Raw genomic sequence first — 8,694 nt, 5'->3', positions numbered from 1 at the left:
GGGGGGACGGGCAGGCTTAGCCTGGTAGGGGTCTCCAAGAATTGGGAAGATTCAGCCTGGCAGGGGTCTCCAGGGGGCAGGCAGTCCCAGCCAGGCAGGGATCTCCAGGGGGCAGACAGGCTCAACCTGGCAGGTGTTGCTGTCTTGGGAGCCTGTGGTGAGTTCACCATGGATGCTCCCCACCCTCTCCACCAGCAGTGGCAGATAGGACTACATGTCTGCTAGGTACCCTCAGACCACCTCCTCCCACAACTCCTGCAGTAGGACACCTAGGCTGCTGCCCATGGACCCCAGGCCCACAGCACACCCCCAAGACTATGTGCACTTCAGACAGTTTCCAATCAAGAATCTTTATTTCCTTCCAACACACTCCCTCCCATCCCTCCTCCCCAACAACATGCCCTCCACAACTTCAATGTCCACCATGAATAAAACACCCTCTTCCCCATGCAACTATTTACAAGACTGTGGTTCGTGTAGTGTGAGGGGATAATGGTGGCCTGGCAGTGCCTATGGCATGGAGCCTATGGAGAAATGCCCAGCACCCAGCCTCTGGCAGCACCACCATGGGTGCGGACCGCAGTGAGGCCAGTGGCCCGGGGGCTTGGCCCTGGGTGAAGGCAGACGCTATCCACCCTGCTCCCCCTCCTCCTCCATGGGGCCAGGCCCAGTGGGGGCCATCTCCTGCTCAGGGGCCACATGGTGGGTGGGAGAATGGGGGGTGCCAGCCAAGGTAGGCAGCCTAGCTGCTGAGGGACCTGGCTTTGGGGCAGGAGGGCCTAGCCACTGCACCTGCTGCTGGACCTCCTCCCAGGTCCACTGGGCTAGAGCCAGTGGCTGGCTGCCAGGGGGCGGGCAGGGCCAGGGCTGGCGGCTGGGTGGTGAGCAACTACCAGGAGGCAGGTGGGGCCAGGGCCAGTGACTGGGAGGCAGATGGCTACCAGGTGGCAGGTGGCGCTGGGGCTTATGGCTGGGCAGCGAGCCACTACCAAGCAGCATGCAGGGCTGGAGCCAGTGGCTGGGTGGCCACCAGCATGAAGGAGGCCACTAGGACCAGGATGCTGTCAAGAACACTGTGGTCCTCCTCCATGATCCCCAATGCCCAAGCCGCCATGGAGGCCTGCCATTCCTGGGCAGCCACCATTCTCTCAAGGAGGGCAATGTGCCTCTCCTCGAGGTCCAGGAGCCTGGCACAGTATACCTGCTCCTCGCAGTCCCTCTCTTGCTCGTGCACATCCCTCTCCTGCTTGTGCACAACATCCTCAGTGCACTATGCCCACAAGTCCACCAGCCACTCCTCCTGTATGGTACCAGCTGGTCCAGGAGCAGGGTCCAACCCTGCTGTTGGAGGCAGTGCATGCAGAGGGTGCCAGCTGTTGGGGCCACCATCCCTGACACCGCATCCATGGCAGTGGCTAGTGCCTCTCCCCTGGCAAGCAGTTGCCGGACCTGCAGAGCAAGGACAGAGAGGCTCTTTGTGATAGTCTGCAACATTTCAGAGATAACTTGCACTATACCAAGGGTCTGTGAGTGACCAGGCCTCAGATCAGGGATGTATGCACAGTTGCCTAGGGACCATGGTAAGTTGACTAGGCAGCCCCTGCCACAGGTGGCCATCAGCCAAGCCCTCTGTCCCTGCTCCCCCCATGGGGGCAGGAAGCCCACTTGTCATTTGCTGCAGGTAGCCTGCCTTCTCAGCCCCCTCCCCAGATTGAGCCAGGGCTGGCCACAGCTGTTCCAGCCTAAGTCCCTCATTTCTCCTTCTCCAGGCCAGGCAGTTTGCTCCTGCAGTGCCAGGCCCACACCAGCCAGGCTTGAGGGGCAAGGGGCTCTAGCCTGGCTGAGACATGGAGCTGGTGACATCCCTGCCCACCCCTTGGAAGGCCTCTCCAGAGAGGCAGCCAGGGGCAGGACCCACCCTGCATGTGGCCTGTGCCCCACGCGTGCCCCTGCTGAGAGTCTGCTGGGCATACTGTGATGAGCTGTTTGATCACACCAAGGGGTTCCTGACCCACTACGCCCTGCTGCTGATCTCCATGGTGCCCTGGGTGCAGCTGAGAACCTGGCATGGGGCCCTGAGCTTCAATGATGACCCAGGTAAGCCTGCACTTCCCCACAATGTGCACTGCTTCTGGAGGGGTACCTCTTCCTACTCTGGGGGAGGGTCCCTGACCCCTGTGGCCAAGGAGATCACCACTGCCATTGAGTTTCCCTGCATGTGACAGGCCCCTGGCTGCCTAGCTGAGAGGAAACTGGCTGGTGAATAAGGTTCTACGCTGCCTCCCACCTCCCTGCCTGCTGTAGGGGAGAACCCCGTGGAGCAGGGGAAAGCTTGGCCACACAGAGAGGAGGTGCAGGAAGGGGATGGGAGAGGGGGTCCCCTACCCCCTGCATGGGGCCCCTGGCACCAGTTGTGCAGCCCAAAAGCAGGCAGGTGAAGTGGCATGGTCATGGGTGGCTGTGGTGAACTCACCCCCACACCCTCCTTCCTGTGTGGGGTTTACTGGCTGGGCATGGCAGGTAGACCTGGTGGTCGGACTCTGAGCCTGGTGGCGGGGAGGTGGTCCAGCTGCTTGCAGGGTACAAGGGTAAGGAGGCCAAGTGCTTGGCCACATGGGCAGTGGCCCCCTCCTGGTCTGTCCTCATTGCTATGGGTGCACACCCACAGTTGCCAAGGCAGATCCCAGCCTGGGCAGCCCACAATGGAGGATGAGAACACAGGCAGGGAGCTTGCTGGTTGCTGTTACTGCTGGCCCGAGGGGCCCTTCTCTGGCAACTACTCCTCAGAAGTGGCCCACAGCGGGGGTCCAGCAGCCCTGTGGTGCTGAAATAAATGTGCCGCCCATGGCCTGGGTCCCTGGGAGCCAGAATTTTGTCCAGCTCCTGCATGCAGGACATTGTCCCGTGGGCAACCCCATACCATTGGTTGTGGTCTGTCACATAGACCCACTGCACCCACAGGTCCTTGGCCTTAATTCTGCATTGCCTCCTGACCCACTCATGGCCACATCCCCTCATGCGGGGTGCCATGTCTTCGTATATGTGGGCATTGGCCCTGGTGCCCTGGCTGAACTATCTCTGCACCTCCGCCTCACCCCAAATTGCCACGAGGTCAGCAGTCTCCCCTGTCACACACTTGGGGCTCCAGGCTGCTCACCCAGGGGCCAGGGATGCTGACATCACCAGGGGTGCCTCTGCTAGGGACTCCAGGTGACATTGGCTCTGGCTCATAGCCACCAGCAAGGGGCACAGTGCCCAGTGGCCAGGCAGCTGCAGCCATAGGTCCCAAGACAAGCCAGGGGCTTGCAAGAGTGCTGGAGCTAGCACATGCCCATGATGCAGAGGCATGATGCCCAGGGGCTGGGAAGCAGCCAGCAGAGCCCTGGGACACAGGCTAGGGCTGTGCAGCGCTGCTGCAGCCAACACAGGCCCACCGCAGGAACCCACAGAGGCCAGGGTCAGGCAGCAGCTGGTCCAGGGGCCAGGCCAGGGAGCTAAAGGCCAGGCAGGGGTTGCTAAGAAGCTACTTCTGCCCTGGGGCTAGAGGAGCCATGGTGCTCTGCCCCTGGTGGTCTGGCTTACTAGGAGCAAATTTCTTCCCAGTCACTGTCTACATGTGCTCTACTGTGCTTTAGCTAATGCATAGTAAATCTAGTACCTGTATTTTCAGATACTAGAAAACCACACATTAGCCTGTTTTAATATAAAGTAGCTTAGTGCACGGTTCACTAGTGACACTTTACTACAGAGTACATTAGTCCACTGCGCAGTAAGGCATCTCATGTAGGCACTTCCAGAATGGGGCAGTGCAGCAGCATGGGGAGTTCAAGGCGAGTCCAATGCCATGTCTGTTGTGGGGAGAGGATTGGGGCCGCATGCAGGGGAAGTACCTACATGGGCATACACTGAAAGAAGGGAGGGGGGAAGGATCATGTTCACACTGTGCAGCAATAGGGGTCATGCCCAGTATAGTGGGGCAGGGGTGGAGCATCTACATGGTGCACCTGGTATAAGCCATGTTATCCCCAGGGGCTTAGAAGTTGAACAGCCTTGGTATAAATTATTGTGGAGCAGTAGCTTTAGTCTAGTTAATTTTCAAATTCCATTTCTGCTTCAAGACTAACTTTCCTAAGTGCTCCACAAATCCACATTCTAGCACAGATTGCCATGAGATGTGGTATGCCTTATGTGAGTATGAGATAGAGTTAAAGGCTCCACATTTAGGGTCATTTGAGTGATGGATTCCTGAAATACAACCCAACACATGGTGGGGCTGTTGTCTTTCAGCTGACAACATCACACTGAAATGAATGGACTACACATTCCTTTGAGAACTTCTTGCTGTTTCAAGATTGACTAAAAAATCCACATTTATTAAATATGATGTGCTTCTCAGAGGTACAGAGTGGGGCTAGTGACTTGAATTTGGAGTCATTTGACTTAATGATGTAGCATCTTCATCTCCCACCAAACCATTTTTTAAGGCTGACAGTCTATTGAAGTTTCTTGCATATCCTTGGGGAATCATTTAGTGGCATTGATGAGGTCCTTACTTACTCAGCATTCACCCTCCCCTCACTCTGGGGAAGGAATATTGAACACAATATTAAAAGAGTTAAGTTTTATAGAAAGACACAAGCCTAATACTCGAGTGCTGGGAGGTCCCTGCCCTTCTCCAGGGGGAGGGGTCTGAGATCTCCTTAAATCCTCCATACAAACTAGATTCAGGGGTGCCCTGTGTGAGCTACATAGCTGAAGAAATGTATGATTCTCCAGCAAACTGTGGGCCTGTGACATAGGTATGTAGCAGCAGAGAGCATCAAAGAGCAAGGAGCAACTTTTCATATTATTGGCATAATAGGGGAGCATGAATTAGAAGTGCTATATGTTACAGGGATGGTGGAGAATGGGTTGTAGAAGCAGAGACACACACTGTGTTTCTTTAACAGGCGTGACAGTACTGTAACTACCAGAGAACAAAATAAGATTTTAGGACATAGATCATGTCTGTGATTTCTCTTACTAGTCCTAGTAACACTATACTGCGCAACCATAATCCCCAATCCAAGCATAAGGAGAGGAGAAGAGTACATAGGAACCACATAACATCCTTTATTTTCTCTAGTCAACACAGCATCCTAAAGGCAAACCTGCATAAATTAAAACAGCAAAAGTGATTGCTGTGAGAAACATTTCCCTTTCATTTAAAGGGAAAGAAAACTATTCAATTAAATAACAGAAAGCTTTATCGGTACAGTTAAGATTGCCTGGTATCTCATGCTGTGCTAGACAGTTGATTCAGCAAAACTTCAACTACTGAAAACCAGAAAATGAAGTCTAAAGTTGATACTACAACCCCTCCACCCCTTACCTCTGCCCTCTACTCAGTGCCACAGCACACAATTAATACACATGCTCACACTCTGATTTTGAACTGAACTGGAGCTGCCTCTGCTTGTCCTACTGGCAGAAAGATGTCATAGATTTCATAGACATTAGGGCTGGAAGAGACCTCAGAAGATCATCGAGAACACCACCTCTGCTGAATTCTGCAGTCCTTTCTTTCCCTTTTTCTGTCTCTGTCCCCCTTACCTACATGAAACCATTTAACACTATACTTTCACTTACACATTGTTAAATGCACACACCACATACTTCCACCCAAGTGTCCATGGCAAGAAAGCACAGTACCCTGCTACAAAAGGACACTGTATCTCCTGAGCTGCACATGCACTTTCTTTTTTACATCATGTACTTGGACATCAAATAGGAACTCACCACCCATCCCATCTAGAATATAATCCTGAATACTAGGCCTGCGCAAAGCGGCTAGTATTTGCTTCAGATTAGGCCGATTCGGGGGTTTGAATCACTATTCCTAATCGATTCAGCCGAATCTGATTCAGAGATTCGGCAGCAGTCAAATCTCCGAATCTCCAAATCAAGCAGGCCATCCCCTGCCCGCTCTCCCAGCCCTGGCAATGGCTGCCCCACCTGCCACAGCTCCCAGCACTGTGAAAAAAAAAGCCCAGACTCACCGGGTGCTGCTGGGTGGGGGGGGCAATCACGCTGCATGGGGGGTTGCCTCACGCTGCATGGGGGGTTCTGCTTGAGCCTCCTGACCCCCTCCCTCTGCTGTGCCAGCCCCCACACGGCTGCCCCGCCCACCCCAGCTCAGGCCCTTTAAGAAAGAAACAAACAAACCCCCTGAACTCACTGTTCCTGTCTGGCGGGGGGTGGTCCCCGCTGCCCCCCACTGCCCAACACCACATGGGGGGCTCTGCATGAGCCCCCAAAGCCCTGTGGCCACTGCAGAAGCCGGTGAGTCCCAGGGCCTTTCTCAGGTTTTTTTTTTTCTTAAAGGGCCGGAGCTGGGGCAGGTGGAGCAGCCATGGTGGGGGCAGGGGAGTAAGGGAGGGGTCAGGGGACTCGTGGCACAGCCCCCATGCAGTGTGGGGCAATGGGGGAGAATGGGGGTTGCCCCCCCTGCCCGGCAGCACCCGGTGAGTAGGGGCTTTTTTTAAAGCACCGGGAGCTGGTGTGGGTGGGGTAGTCATCAGGGCGGGGGGCTGGGGGAGCCCACAGGGGCTGGGGGCTGGCAGCGGTCCCCCCCATTGTCCCCTCCCCGCTCCTCTAGCCCCCATACCCCTGCCCCCTACTTACCAGCTCCCTGCTGCAGCCACTGGGGACTGTCTGAATCATCGAAGAGCTTTGAATCGATTGGGACCTTTTTATTAGTCCCCTGATTTGATTCGGATTTGGAGATTTGGCCACCGAATCAGGCCAAATGTCCTCCAAATCAAATCAGCACCTAAAGCATCGCACAGCCCTACTAAATACCCAGCTATCTATCATAATCAGGTCTCAGCCATGCTGCCCCACCTAATCGTTTCACCATGAAAATCAGCTGTCACCAAACACAGCTGGAGTACATATAGATAATCCTCACTATTACTAATTCCATGCAAATAGATTTAAGGTTGCATGGTCATATATCTAACTCTGTGTTTTCAAGCTTTGAATATCACTGACTTTTACTTTCTGGAAGATCACAACAGACAGCCTTGGTCTATGTTAAAGATTGCTGTTATTTCAATAAAATCATCTTCAGCCAAGGATTATGATATAATGCCATTGGTTTGCTTTACCCCAAATCATTACTCCAGCACTTCCTCAGTGCTTCCAAAATTTGCTCTGCAGAAATGTAAAAGTCTTGGTTGAAATTTGCCAGTTGTGTTGCCAAAAGTTAGACATCCTCTTCTCAGCCCCTTAGATATGTTGTCTGGTTGCCAGAGGTGCTACCTTCAGCTGTTGCTTGAATTCACCAGTTTCAGTGGAAACTGAGTGTGTTCAGTGCCTCTGGAAAGCAGGCCATGCTGAGATAACAGACTGCAGAGACTAGTAATGAAGATAATTGGAAATGAAATGATGGGAGTACCTCTTTTTGGGGGGGTGATCCAGTTCCCTACAGATGGGATACAAGACTGTTTGCTTTTTGGATTTCATGTCACTGATGCAATTCTTTAATTTGTTGTTTGTGTATAAATTCTCTCTGTGGTGGATTAGCACTGAAATCCTCTGCAGAGGTGAATTAAAGAGGAATTTGAATGAAGACAGGATGGTCATTTGACACACATGAACACTCCCCCACATACACCCTGCATATGCTTGCTTATGTAGTATATGCCTTCAGCTTCCATTTCCTTTCTTTATCTCTGCCCTCTAATTTAAGGTTGCACATTCAAATAGTAAACAACCCACAGCTGCAGAATGGAAGCAGCAGACAATCTGTAATTTACTGTCAAACATGATTTTGAAGGGGGTTTGTAATTTGTGATAATGGTATTGTTACTCTGATTCTTTTATTGTGGATCATCCTTCATTACAATGCCTCATAAAGCTTTCCATGTTTAGCAGTGTTAGCCCCTCAAGCAAGAGATTATAGTAAAGAATATTTAAAATTTGATTAGTGTAGCTATTTTAAAGTCCCCAGCTGCAGACAGTTCAAGGTATAAGTGGGTGATGCCAAGAAAGATCATCTTCATCTGTATGAACCTAAAAATAAAATTCAACATTTCTAGTGCAAACCATTCATAAGAAGCTCATGACACAGTTAGAATTTAGTTAAGTAATTGTATAATTCAACCATTTACCAGTAACTGATACCTGTTGTATGTTACCTTTCAAACAGCTTTGAAGAATGGTTAATGGAACTGTTTGAAATAGAAGAGAGATCAGCACTTTATTGTCTCCAAAGGTGCCCTTCTTCTCCAGGTCTCAGGGCTTTTCCTCATTAAAGTGTCTGAAGGTAATTTGGGTTAGAATCATAGAAGCATATAATCAATGAGTGGGAAGGGACCTGGACAGATCATCTAGTCCGACCCCCTGCCACAGGCAGGAAGGAGCACTGGGGGTGGCAGAGGTCATAAGACCCCAGCCAGGTGCCTATCCAGTCTCCTCTTGAAGATTTCCAGGGAAGGTGAGAGCACCACCTCTCTGGGAAGCCTATTCCAGGCTCTGGCCACCCTTACCGTGAAGTAGTTCTTCCTAATATCTAACCTAAACCTATCCTCCCTCAGCTTGTGGCCATTGTTCCTGGTGACTCCAAGGGGGGCCCTGGTGAACAGATTTTCCCCGAGTCCCTGCCGCTGGCCCCTGATAAGGCTGTAGGCAGCCACAAGATCCCCCCTCAGT

General features: G+C 52.3%; 1 long non-coding RNA gene across 1 annotated transcript in view; it reads right to left on the bottom strand.

Moving 5' to 3' along the window:
* Window positions 1-1,241: 1,241 nt before the first annotated feature.
* The window catches only part of LOC109303477, a 25,653-nt gene continuing 18,200 nt past the window's right edge, over window positions 1,242-8,694 (bottom strand). Inside the window, exon 3 of the long non-coding RNA XR_002099132.1 lies at window positions 1,242-1,449. This is a non-coding gene — a long non-coding RNA (uncharacterized LOC109303477). The remainder of the gene's footprint in view (window positions 1,450-8,694) is intronic.

This window comes from Gavialis gangeticus, unplaced genomic scaffold (assembly GCF_001723915.1).
Source record: "Gavialis gangeticus isolate Ggan-Ray unplaced genomic scaffold, GavGan_comp1, whole genome shotgun sequence".
Lineage (NCBI taxonomy): Eukaryota > Metazoa > Chordata > Crocodylia > Gavialidae > Gavialis > Gavialis gangeticus.
The sequence above is the reverse complement of the archived record's forward strand: the minus strand, read 5'-3'. Positions and strand labels throughout refer to the sequence as shown.